Source organism: Micrasema longulum, unplaced genomic scaffold (assembly GCF_059751315.1).
Source record: "Micrasema longulum isolate JH-2025_06_02 unplaced genomic scaffold, ASM5975131v1 h1tg000416l, whole genome shotgun sequence".
Lineage (NCBI taxonomy): Eukaryota > Metazoa > Arthropoda > Insecta > Trichoptera > Brachycentridae > Micrasema > Micrasema longulum.
In genome coordinates, this window is record NW_028277616.1 from 609,584 (window position 1) to 624,499 (window position 14,916).

Below are 14,916 nucleotides of genomic sequence, written 5' to 3' on the forward strand. Positions count from 1 at the left end.
AATCATTTTTTTGTTACATGAATATAAAATGAACAGTCTTACGCTCCAGGCACCAGTTCAGAGACTATGAAATATTCAGGTGTGAAAACACCCTTTTAAATAAATATTTCATTTCAACCATGTCGGGAATCGAACCTTGGTAGCTTAGTAGGCAAACGCGTTGACCATTACACCACGAGGGCGACCTGCGACTCTTTTACTAATAGTTTTAAAAAAATGATTTTTACCTGGAATGGCTGAGAAAACTTTGGCTTGAAAACAGTACCACTGACCGAGAAATTGTATTTTAAATGTTTATTATTATTATTATTATTATTAAAAAAACATATAATACAAAAATTACATATTATACTCCCAGGAGTTATTAGAAACTCATTTGGGACCGTACATAAGAAAAAACACTTTTTTTTACAATACATAATATCATACAAATTAATACATCCGAAAAAAAAGAAAACATTATTGTATAAGAAACAAAAAACACCATCTTATATAAACTACATTAAAAATTATCAATATCAAAAAGATTTAAGAAATATTTTTTAATTACGTCACTTCTGGATTTTTTATTAAGTTTTTCGTGTCTTAGCTCATCAATTTTACATCCCTCCGACTTAGAGTTTCTGTGGCGGATAATAATATAAAATAAACAAATAAACTATGTGTTTTCAGTTTTATAATATAGATAAAGGTCGCATAAAAACGTGAATGCAGAACAATGCTTGGCAGTTTTTATGCAAAACCCCAGCCAAATGAATGTAGAATTGTCAATTTTGAACAAAAAAGTAGAACCTGCATTTCCGTTCGACAATGATACGCGTTTCACAAGACATTTTCAGCAGAACAAAGCGTGACGACTTGACTTTAGTTAAACTGAGAGGCTGAACATGCAACAGGTACGCCGCGTCGTATTCCTGCGCCACCGGCGTAAAATGGGGTGTACAAACAAATGTGCGCACAATACGGTAATAAAAAATGAAGCCGCCGGGCAAAGATACATTGGCTTTCTGAAGACCTTATAGCCTGTCCGGAAAGAACGAATTCGCCGCGATTCTCTCGTGCGTACTACGTAATCGCGAATCAAGTGCGAGTCGAGAGTCTGGCGAAGTGCACGCGATTTACGCGCGTAATTTGAGTTCGCGCGATGCTTGTGGACGCGAAGTATTGGCGCCTAGTATCTCGCTATCGCGCGAACGAATTCGCAGGAAACGTTTCGCGGCAAATTCGCTTCTTCCGGGCAAGGTCTTAGTTATAAAAATTAAATAAATAATCAAGGAACGGACCCGGACCCGTGAAAAATAACTATTTTGCAATATATGCATTCTAGGAAAAAAAGCTTTGTATACCTAAATAAAACAATACATACTCGGGACAAGAGAAAAAAAAAATTACCGTGCTGTTTTTCGAATGGAATCCGTTTTGCGTTTTATTTTAATTTTATTTTTATTACAATATTTGTATTTTTTTACAAGTGGAGTGATACAAAATGGCCCAACATCAGCATGTTTTAAAAAAAATTTGTTGGTATTGTATTGAGTAATATACAAAAATCGTAGTGCAGTTCTAAGCGTGTTTGTCTACCATACAAGAAGTCTTGAAAATTGATTTAAAACCGTGTTTTTACACTAGAATATTTCATAGTCTGGCTCCTGAATCGTACGAATAATCATCTTACCTTCATGTAACGATTAAGATTGCTGCAATTGGTGTAAAAACGCAGTGCCCTATGCACCAATAGATGCGAAAAAGAAATGATAATGAAGAATATACAGAAAACTATAATTGACTTATAAAAAGTGCAGTCAGGAATACAATATATTTAAGAAAGAAGTGAAAAAAAAAAGTTATATTTATAATTCTTTTTTGTGTAGCACTGATTGAAAACACCGTTATTTTTTTGTTTGTAATTTATTTGTTGTACGAAAAATATTTATAATAAAAAATAAAATTAACAAAATATTGTAAGACGTCACTTGCCATTATGTACAAAAGAATTGTTTTTTTATTTAATGAAATGAGGAACGTTATATTTATTAAATCTATATATATAAATTATATTAAACAGTTTTTTAGACAAAGAACTTTTTAAAATTTAATCTTTAAAGGTAATATAGAATTCAGTACAATTTTTTTTTCACTTTAATTGTTTTCTGACAAATAACTATTTGATGCCATAAAATTCAGTACATAAAATATGTAATACACTTAAGGTAATAATGTTTGACACAGTACGAGTATATTACATTGTTGCCAAAAGTCATTATTGTTACAACAACTTATACTAACTATTAGCATAAAAATAAAATATTTCAGTGCGAAAAATTATTTAATTTGTTTTAAGTTTTTAAGCAATAACACAAGATCTTGAGATTCATAAGCAAAAACTGAGCATAGCTTACTTTGGAAACAATTGGCATACTGTGTTTTTAATAATGATTATTTGCAGTTTTTTTTAAATTAGCATAAAGTTGATAAACACTAAAAAGTGTAATATCTCAAAAAAAGAACCTTTGCAACAGATGGAAGAAAGAAAAAAATATGGATATTCAAACAATGGCAAAATGGTGAATGTTACAAAAGTGTAAAGTCACCACTTAAACCATCCAATAACATATCATAAGTCCTGTAAATACCTAGACTTCGATATCCCTTCTCTGAAATGTTTTCATTCACATTTATATTCGTAGATGAAAATTATTGTTTTTCACTACTATGACGAATTCACCCCGCTTTACCTGATACGTTTATTTAGTCATATTGTGAGAGAATAATATTATCCATCAAAGTCCGATGATTATGAAACTTTGTAAAGTCGTGAACCAATTTTCAATGATAAATCGGATTGTCAGGAATGCGTTTTACAATTTGGTAATAACGCTGATTCACGAATATTGATTCAGTTTTCAACGAAACACTAAGCCGGACTTTACTTGAAAATGCATTTAGTCAGTCAAAATTATTTCAAACAGTGCACTTATTTTCTTTATAGATACAAAAAACAAGTGACTATAATCCACAAATTGGTAATAACTAGTAACTGGTTTCATCGCTTTCTAGACATCTTCGAGGCGGGTATCTTTTTTATAAAATTAAGTATTTAAATTTGTTGCATAAAGGAGGAAAAACATTTTTTAGAAGGGAATATGGAAGCCTAGGCATTTACGGGTCTTATGTCATTGGCTGGTTAAACTACCTGGTAAAAGAAGAAGTACAAAAATTATAAAATTGTTTTCAGGCGTTGCCTAGTAGGTGAATTGGTTCAGCCGGATGAATCTCACCCGCATGATAAAGGTTTTAGCTCTTTTACTTCACAAAAATCAACGGATTTGGATATTTAAACATAGACAGAATGGTGTTTGTTACAGTGTGTGAAGTGGCTACTTAAATCAGCCGATGACATGTCATAAACCCTGTAAATGTCTAGACTTCGATATTCACTTCTCAGAAATGTTTTCCCTCTCTGTTGCAACAAATTTAAATATGAATATCTCCTTATGGAGGAAATTCAGCCAGGCTGCAAGCATTTGAACATACTCAAAACATTGTTGAAATTCAGTGTATTAGGTGTCAACATAAGTTGTTTGGTTTTTATTTCAATTTAAAAATGAACAGCAAAAGTAAAACCAGATGATAAAAGTTTACGTCAATCGAAAGAAAAATTTATTTTCTAAAAGATAGTGTATTTTTTTTACGCTATGTATATTATTTTATTTTATTACAAGCCTTCAAAATGGAATGTCAAGTAGACGAAAGTGTGCATTTTTGACTTTCGAGGAACTTCAGTCCTACGGGAAATTGGATACAAAAAATGTTCTTTTGCGCGCAGTAAATGCAAAGTTTCTTGAAAATGTACGAAAAAAAGAATAAAAAATATTTTAATAAAATCGCACTACTTCGACCGACGTCACTGGTTCATATGTATCAACTAATGATATAAGAACTGGAAAGGATATTTGGTTGGCTTACCGTAAACAAACCAATCGGAAGAATTAAAATAGAACAACCTCTGACGTCACACGCGGAGTTATTTCAGAAATACAAAACAAAAAAAATCATCGCGCTGATAATACGATATACATTAAAAAAATTTAAATGGCCTAGTTTAATAGTTTATTTTAAACTAGACCATTTTAATAGTATAATAAAAGACACTGAACTTCCTTATTTACGAAAAAAAAAGATAATACATTATTGACTAATTTGATCTCTTGTTCTTCATTTGGATAAAAAATTAAGTATACATAAGGTAAATGTGTTATAATATAGGCGGCCTCCGTGGTGTAGTGGTCAAGACGCTTGACTCACGCACGGAAGGTTCCGGGTTAGATTCCCGGTGAGAACACAAAAATTAAAATGTGATTATTCTCAAGCCTGGGTGTTCTGTGATGTAATTCACCACTGTAATTGGGCCTCCTGGCCTGTTGTGATGCAAAATAAATAAATAATAAATAATAATTAAAATTTCATTGCCGCTTTTGAGAAAAGCGAGCTTATTTAAAACCGACCCTGATAGTTATCCTTAAATTAGTCAATAAGGTTTTTTTTTTAAAAAAGAAATATTTTCCTTCTTATAATTTACCTAAATATTTCCATTTTGATGGCCATTTTCAACGAGTTGTAAATAACTCACTGGTCGAAAATGAAAATCAAGTTGGGGTAGAGTTGGATTCAAACCTCGGACTCCTGATCCGTGAGTCAAAAAAAATGTCTTCTTTTTTCTTTATTTTCGTTATATGGTTTCTCCTTTATCTCTATTAAACGCGAACGGAAGGAGGTGACATTCAGTTTTAAAGGCTAGTAATCAAATAAAATAACATATGTTACATTAGAACTAATACAATATCCTGTAGAGCAGAAAATTTTCTTAAATTATCACTTTTACCATTTACACATATATACACATTTACACATATATACACATGTACATACACACATACGTACATACACCCATGTGCTTACACATACATACATTCATAAAAACATAGACAATTTATTTATGCGAAACTTCATGGTTGTCATCTATAAATATATTTTTTTCAAATTATTCCTAATTTTTTATATTTTATTTTTGACATCCAGTAAGGTTCTCCAATCCGTGGCATGCATCAACTTTTCTGACTCCCTACGACCAATGTCATGAAAGAGCGAGGTCAACACCTTCCGTAACTTTACAACACTCCCGTCTTTCCACGATTCTGGCAAAAGGTTATGGACCCTTTTGCCTACGTTATAGTGTTGTCTCGATGCCAGAACAGTGTTGACCCCTTCACTTAGTATCAGATCCCTATTAGAGTATCTTGTTTTATGGTTGTGGTTGACGCTTGGGTAAATGTCTCTCTTTATGTGTGTAACCACCACCGTTCTCAATATATACTGTTGAATAATATTCAGTACTCTGAATTCTTTGAAGAGCAAGTCACATGGATAACGAAATGTTTTTTTTTTAAATGACTCGGATTAAAGATTTCTGTGCAATTGCTACAGGTTCTAAGTACTAAATTAGTTAGGTTTTTTCATGTAAGTCCGCCAAACTACCTATTCTTTGTACTTGAAGATTTAAATAAAGAAATTATATTTAATGTGACATATTTTTCATCCCATTGTTTGGAAATAAAACCGGTAAAGGAAATATGGAAAGGGCGATTAGCTCACTAGAACAATGGTGACTTTATGGTTTAATTGCAAAAGCTATTTATTTGTTTATATACCCGCTGCAAAAAGTGTCAAGTTGATTCAGTTTCTAAATGAAGCAATTAAATCACCCATTTAAAGTCTAAGTAGAGTGGTGACAAAACTACTTTGTGGGTACACTAGGTTGTCGCATTTACCCTGCTTAATAGGGCACTCGGTCTGAATTTTCTTCATCGTATTCTTGGCTTTATTATGGCGCTAGAATAATGATCATTTTTGTTACATGAAGGTACGACAACCAGTATTACGCTTCTAGTGAAAAAACACATTTTTTAAATAAATATTTCATATTTACCATGTCGGGAATCGAACCCGAAACCTCTTGCATGGGAGGCAAATGCGCTGATCACTACACCACGAGGCTGAAATCGACTTTTCCTACTGTAATTTGTTATTTTTTTAAAAGTTTTTTCAACTAACTCTAATTTATTGTCATTTAATTTGAGGGTACTACATGCAAACCAGGCAAAATCCACAATTTAAAAAAAATGCGATATTAATTGAAACTTATTTAGAATACAATTTTTTACTATAATTTTAACATTGTCAGTTAAAGATACGGCTAAATTTGTAATATTTGACTTTTAAATTATCGGCTTTGTTCCAAACATGGCAACCTCTACTTTAGTATTGCAAAGTTGGTTATATATTATTTTTATTTCACGACTGTTTTTAATTTTTAATAATCATGCTTATGTCATCACTGCTTACATTTTAAATATTTAACGATTTTAATTAAAAATTTAAGTTTAAAAAAAAGTTGATGTTAAGTATTGTATCAGTTTTTTGTGATTTGCTCAAAATAAAGAAAGATGGATTTTGCTGAGTTCGCAAATAGTACCCTCATTTATTCTATTATAGTTTTTCATAAGTTCTTTTTTAAAATTCCTTCGTATTGCAATTACATTAATGGTTTCAAAAACTGTATTAAATTTGGATATAAAAATTCATTACCATTAAATCGGGTTGTAGTCCCGTGGCTAGTGTCTCGGACTCAAAGCTCAAACGTCCGTGGTTCAAATCCCACACTATCCCAACTTAATTCCGTTTTCTAATAGTAAGTTTACAACTCGTTGAAAATGGCCCCTTAAATTAAGTGATGGGGTAAATCATAAGTACGCGAATATTTCATTGTTTGTTTAATATACATTTTAATGAAATAAGTTTAGATTATTATCAACAATGTTTTAAGTATGTCCAAATGTTTGTAGACAGGCTAGATATAAATAACTCTTTAGGGAGGAAATCCAGTTTGTCTACAAAAATTTGGGTATACTCAAAACATTGTTGATTAAACTAACTTGCATAAGAACTTTAAACATTGGAAAATTGTTTTTTGGCGTTGGTTCAGCCGAATGAATCTCACCCACATGATAAAGATTCAAGTTATTTGACAATTCTTGATGGAATCCAAACGCAGCTTTGTCCTACTCTGTTTTATTGAAATATTATGTTTTGTATCACTTTCAAATTGTTATCATATATATACTCTACCCTGATGCTGCAAAAACATAATAAAATAAATACAACCTTTGGTCAAAAAGGATTGGCCTACTACTCGGTTAATGTGTACAATCTACTTATATTATACATAAGGACAATTAGTAAGTTCTCACAATATAAAATTGCTATTAAGAAATGGATAGTGGAGGTAGGTTGCACACGGATCGATGAGTGGATCAAGCAAAATAGGTAAAATGTGTGCACTGTCAATAAAATTTGTTCTATTGGTCCATATAAAGTGGTTATGCTTTTTATGATTATTTTAGTTTTTTATTTTTTATTATGTTAATGATAATTAGATTAATTACTTTTTTTTTTATTGTTATTATTATGTTAACTTTGTTAAAAGGCTAATTTAAGGCATGTTTCACATTTTGTAAAATGTTTCCCTCGGCACGGGACACCCCAGTGAGGGAACATTATTCTGTATAAAAAAAGAATACAAACAATGTAAAAGTTTAAATAAATTGATAAATATATTTTTGACTGTACCCACACTTAAGATAATATTTCGTTTTATATAAGTGATTCTTAGACTGTATTATATTTACCAGTCTGGAGGTACCCATTAGAAAGTGAGAGCGTTATTTGGTCAAATCAATAAGTGGAAGTATACGAGGTATTTTTAATTTCTAACTTATGTTTAAATATAGGTTATTATATCATCACGTGATAAAGGTTTCAGCTCTTTTACTTTACAAAAGCCAACAGATGGAAGAGTTGAGGGAAAGTGTATGCCTAAATATAATAGTGAATGTTACACAGTGTGTAAAGTGGCAACTTAGGGCCGGTTTTATAAACTTTAATCAAACTTCCGTAAGTGTAACGAACCGTTGGCCGTTCGTTACGATAACTGACGGTTTTGTGTTCTATAAACCATTTTTGTTAACGGACGGTCGCCGGTAAGCATTTTCATAGAAATTGAAATTTTTCTGTCAATTGTCTATGGAAAACTTTTTATCTAAGCTCTTTCTGTCAAATGCGAACGGTGCGCATTCGCATTGAATGAAAAAATACATCAAATGCAAATAGCCGGCAATTTTGGACGAAGTTTTTACACAAAAAAGAACTATGAATTAAAAATAAAATTATTAAAAGCGAGCAGGTACGATGGATAGTTTTTGCTATTATCTGTCATTTTAGTTTATATTTGTATCAATAAACTATGTTTAAATTTTTTTTTAAATTACTGCTGAATATATTTATCCATCAGACTAAAGTTGATTTTATACCACCACGCAGAGTAAAAAACATATAAAACTGGTAATTCGACTAAATCCCAAAATAATGACTATTTGCATGTTAATTGGGTGGAGATTTGATTAAATAACAATGTGATAAAACAACTGTCGTGTCAAATACGGCAGCGGCGCTGAAGGTAACGGACCGTAATGCATTTAACCGGCCAAAATCGGTCAGTAACCATTTAACCATAGATTTAACGGCTCGTAACGCTACGAACGTTTATAAAACACAATAATCGGCCGGTATACCAAATATTAGTTAAACATGGTATCAAGTTAACGAACGGATATTTATAAAACCGGCCCTTAAGCAATGAGAGATCATAAGCCATGCCTAGGCTTCCCTATTCCCTTCTCAAAAATGTTTTCCCTCTATGTTACTTTTTTCATCATTTTGAGAAATTTACTAACTCCGACGCCCTCCCTGCACATAAGTCACCAAAAGATTAACTACATAATCATGTCACCAACACCTCATATTTCAAGTTTATTAACCACTTCACTTTAATGAAAGGATTGTTGACAATTACAACACCAAGGATTTGAAAGGCAACACTATTTCTTTTGGTTGCGAAAGGACAGTACAAAATATTTGTTCAGTTTATTCCCCGAGACATGGGGATCCTTTATCGAAATATAATTTACCGAGCATTCTCTAAAATACGAAAATCCCGTAAATATTGGTTACCATATTACTGCCACCCCCGAGAGTCTCCCATTTTTTAACCTAAGGGCTAACAAACTAAGTAAATAATCTGAAATTCTTAAATCTGGATTTCAGACAGGTCTAGCAACATCTATCAGACCGTCCAACACTCTTCAATCTTGGCAAGGTCAGTATAAATATTTTTTTAATTATTACATTTTTACAACATCCACTATTTTTATATTCAGATAAATATAAACCTTTGCCATAAAAGTATACATATATATATATATATATATATATAAATATCAAATATAACATTTTATTTTATGTTCATATTTATGTTTATATTTATATTTATGTTTATGGTTATGTTTACAATTATGTTCATGTTTATATGGTAGAATTGGCTCAGCACTATGTAGCCGTTTTACTGGAATAAAATAATATAATAATAATAATATCTAAACGAAGATAAAGAAAAAGTTTCTACTAGATACATTTAAGGTGATTCAAAACGAAAATATGAAAGTAATTATTCATAGATGGCGCTTTTATAATTTTTTATTAAAAATGACATTTTTACGTTTATTTTCAATGGAAATTTTACGAAACTTGGTGTGCGGAAACTTTACACTATTTTGATTGTAACAGATGCCATAACAATATAATTTAGGTCCTTTTGACAAAATGGTGTACAAAACAAAAAAAAGAATAAATATTTTTTTATTTTGTACAAGTACAAGCTCACTGCCATTTTAATTTTGCTGCGAGATTCATGTTTACGATTTCTGATCAGCACCATTTTTTTTAAATTTCTTATTGTCTCTCTGACATACACCGAGCAATCTGTCTTTCCGTGGATCGCTGTGTGCATTTTAGCTTCTGGCTTTTTTTCTGTGTCGCAGATATGGTTTCTAGTCTATATGCCGTCACTGGCAATAAACACGCTTCATAGATTTGGCTTTTAAAGCATACAGGGACTTGTTCATTTTCAAAAATATAATTTAGCTGGCCGAAAGCGAGCCAATTTGGCCCTATTCTTCTTGGTAACTTCGCTCTGGTTATCTTTGCTAAGTTTGACTTTTTGTCCTCGATATGTGTATTTATCAACCACTTCGATTTAATTATTGTTAATAAAAATGTTTTTCTTTGTTGGACTCATAAATTTTGTTGTATGACTATTTATTTCCAAACCAATCCTTTTTGAAACCTAATGTAGTTTCATAATCATTTCCGCGTAGTTAGAAACTTTTCCATAAACATACAAAATAACAATTTCATTTATTATTTTCAAATGGTTTCGCTTCTCACTTCGCTTTAAGTTTAAATAAAATAAATGTACCAAAAACATTGGAACTGAAAACAAATGTCAAATAAGAATTATGAAATAGGTCCATGCAAAAAATGTACAAAAAGGGGCTATGAAATGTAATGTATTTATTTTAGGTAGGTGTACAGTATTTTTTTTGACCAACTGATTTTTTTTTTTCATTTTTTTATATATTTATTTTTTATATACTAAGGAAATCATACAGTTTTTTTAAAAAACAAGGTACAAAAGAACAATAAAAAAGTAAGACCAATTACAGATTTCACGCTAATTTATTATGAATGCGGGAGAAGAGCGGAAAAATAATTGAATTCTAAAAAAGTAAAAACATGAATATTAAATCAAAAGTACATAAAAGGGAGAAGACATTGTATAGCTCCAACTTTACTTTCCTCCCTTTCTCTCTGCTTCCGTGAACATTTATATTTCTTTGTAAAAATTCACAACCAACAATAATTCATTAGATGCAGGTAGTAGATGTACATATGAAAAGTATAAATTAAGAGTTGAAATCAAAAGTTAAAATTAAAATCAAAAGTAAAAGTCAAAATTTAAATAAATATTCAAAGTTTAAATTAAAAGTTAAAATTAAAAGTTATTATACATAAACTAAAAAACAATTTATCTTTAAACGAAAAATTGTTTAAAAACAAAACATTGTCATTAAATCCAGACGCTTTCCTATGACGCTTTATCTACCTCCTACGAAACGATGCGATAGACCCAGCATTTCTAGTTTCTTTCGGTGACACATTAAACATCTTAAGTAATTTATTGAACAGATTGTTCTGAGTTGTCTGGGTTCTTGGTTTTGGGAGTCTAAAAATCCTCTTGTAAAATAGCAATGAATTTCTTTTATACGCTGAACATAACTAAACATGTATTTGGGCAACGATTGATTTGTTAATTTTAATGTTTATACTAATGTATCAAAAATTACTCTTTGCTTCACCAAAAACATGTTCAGTATCGTCAACATACTCGTATGCTAAATCTTTGTATCTCTGCCACATTTCAATATCTTGCTTTATATAAAAGCTTTATTCAGAATAAGGTTTTGACACTGACTATATTTTTTTTTAAATTCAATCAAAACATAACATTACTTAAGAAAAATATTTTTCAAAAGGTTTCGAAAGTATTTATTTTTATTATTATTTTCTTAATAGTCAAAACTTTTACTTAGTTCTCTCCTATACACGTTTTAAATGACTTTTTTTATTTACGCACCGACACAAACACATCCTCACACATTCATTCACACACATTCATATACACACACATGAATACAAACATCGCACACACACAATTTTAAAAACTCTTTTCTTATATATTATGTATTATTAGATTGACAGTGGATTTTTTTAATTGGCTCTAGTATTGTTAATATATTTTAATTTTTTAAAATGGTAAATAGCTGTAAAAATCCCAAACAAATAATCTGCATGCCATTATATCAATTTTTAGTGCTCAGAAAGAGATTATGCAATGAATGATAAACATTTGATTACCCAATCAATTAAATAAAATTAGTTATCATAATTCCATATAATAATGATCGAAACATCATTTTAAAACATTACACTTGCTAATGATTGAGCAGCTTAATTAAAATGTTTTGAAACTATTTCAGTGTTAAAATAGTTTGCTAACCAATTATTATATTTTTAACAACACATTCCATTGTATTATGTATTGTAAAGTAATGCGTTAATATTACATACCTGGCTATTTATATTTTGCATAATATTGTTTTCACACTAAAATAACTGGAATCTCTTTGGAAAAAAAACTTAAGAAATGCATTTTAGGCAACTATTTAGTAACTTATTAATTAATTTTAATATTTAAAATGTTCGAGTGTCGGTGCCAAAAACAAGTTATACCCTTTTGACGTCATAAGGCACAATTTCTACAAGTAGACGTTCTCCTCAATAAAATTGGGAAATATTTAAACTGCCTTTGTTTTCAAATAATGCTACATAGGCCCACAGGTGTCGGGAATATAATATATACTGCCGAAACAATAAAATTTAAAATTTTCATGATACTCTCTCAGCTTTTGCGAATAATCTTTTAGGAATAAATCTAATTTAATAAGTACACACTTATTTTACAACTAATTTTACACTTATTTTACAACTTATTTTTTATTGCATTGTTTTCTGTAAAAAAAAAATCAAAAATATGTTTTACATCTTAAATCGGGTTGTGGTCCCGTGGCTAGTGTCTCGGACTCATAGACCAAAGGTCCGTGGTTCGAATCCCACTCTACCCCAACTTGATTCCATTTTCTAATAGTGAGTTATTTACAACTCGTTGAGAATGGCCCTCAAAATTAAATATTTGGGTAAATTATAAGAACGCAAATATTTCTTTTTATAAAAAAAAAAAATCTTAATATATAAATCTATTTTGTGTAATTCTATAATTGAAGAAATAGATGCATGTAAAATTGCATCGACGAATGCTTTCAAATTGTATGTTTTCTAGTATGTATCTTTGTTGAATTACCTAATAAAATAACAATAAAAAAGAAGAAGTATGATTTAAAATGAAAAAAAAAAAAAAGTGTCCTGACGGAGAGACAGGTATAAAATGTTTGACCTCAAAGTTAATGCTTTAATAACTAAAGTAAAAATAAAACACGTGTGATTAAGGTAAATTAAATACTAATAAATCAGTTTCTTTTTCTTACAACATAAATTTAAGCAGCTGATATTTCATTCGTGCATCTTCATACATAATAATGGTTATCTCACAGAGAATAAAGAATGGTTTTTTCAACACTTATCTCAATAGACCAGTAAATAACGGAAGGCGAAGCATCTTGAAAGCGTAATGAAGCGATTTAGCAACAAGAATTAGCATAACTCCGCACGATATCACACCTTGGCGCACGGTGAACCATTATTGTGGCTCGGTTGAGTAAGTTCATTGGGCAATGCTGCAGAACTTGGCTGATCACTCATTAGTCCGGGAACTGGCTCTACCATTATCGGAAGCATGTGTGTTCTTGAGCAGGAAGTACTTCGTTAAATCAACGTGACGGATTCTTTATAATCCACTGGCCAAAAAAGTCATGTTCAAAATTCATTTATCTATCGTAGCTGCTGGAAATTTGACTTACTTTGTCCCCATTTAGACATTTTGAAACACTCTAAAATGAAACATTTGTCAGTGTGCAATTAATTTATGTATCTTTTAAGTTAATTCAACAATGTTTTAAGTAAGTCCAAATGTTTGCATGCATGCTGGATTTCCACCCTAGGGAGTTATTCAGATCTAAATTTGTTGCAACAGAAAGGAAAAACACGTTTGAGAAGAGTATAGGGAAGTCTAGGCATTTACTGGGCTTATGACCTCTCACTGGCTGGTTTATGTGGCCAATTACACACTTGTAACATTCACCGTCCTGCTCTGTTTAAACTTTAGATTCGACTTTACATTCGACTTTCATATTCTCTTCTCAAAAGCGTTTTCCCTCTCTGTTGCAACAAATTTCAAGTTTACTTTATTATCGCAAGTAAATTTCGAATAGGTCAACATCATTATAAAAACCCCTCTTCTCCACTAGTCCAAATTTTTTCCTCATCCCAAACCTGATTACACTGCTCTTTTTTTCTTTTCCTAAATAATATTTTATAATTATTTAATAATTATTATTTTATAACTTTGTAGTTATTCATTATAACACAATAAAAAGAAAACAAATTTGTTTTTAATCGCTTATTTTTTATTTTTTCAACGGTACACAACCTATTTATCAAGGTATATCTAACTAATAAATTATATCCTGTTTTATTTTTCAGTGATTACTAAATATTACATGGATGCATATGGAGTTAATATGTCAAGTCTTTCTGTCACGTTGTTCTTTTAGAAATGGGAATTGTGAAATGAGATTGATACGATCTTTAAAATCAGACAGGAGTGTCTTTATCTAAATAATGTTATATGTTCTATCACTCAAACAATTATATTATATTTTATGTAACTCAATTATAACTCACGGCATAATATGATGGGGAGGCACTATTAAAACAATATTAGAACCTCTCGAATCTGCTCAAAAATCGATTATTAAAATAATAAAAAGGCCCTTCAGGTACCCCAGCGTCAAGTTGTTGTCAAATTATTCAGGTACATACATATATATATATAAATAATATTTATATATTATTTATAAATATATATATATATATATAAATAAATATATAAATAAAATATATACATAAATAATATTTTATTTATATTTCATTTTTATTTTCTAAAACAGGTTCCTTAAAATTCGACATTATATTCTAAAGGATACACAATTTTTCTACTGTATGGAATTCAGAATAGAGTGAGTCTCGTGTATTTTTTAAATTTAGATTTAAATGTAAAAATATTGGCTATTGATTCTAAGATTTTTGGAAGATTGTTAAAGCTTATTTTTCCAACAGGTAAATAAAAATTTAAAGCTGCAGTTGTATTGCATCCATGTAAAATTAAAT

The 14,916-nt window shown here is 30.3% G+C and overlaps 1 protein-coding gene across 1 annotated transcript in view; it reads right to left on the reverse strand.

Annotated features, from left to right (window-relative positions):
- Pxd (Peroxidase) overlaps positions 1-14,916 on the reverse strand; it is a 197,060-nt gene that overhangs the window by 92,017 nt on the left and 90,127 nt on the right. The gene's annotated exons all lie outside the window — the stretch shown is intronic.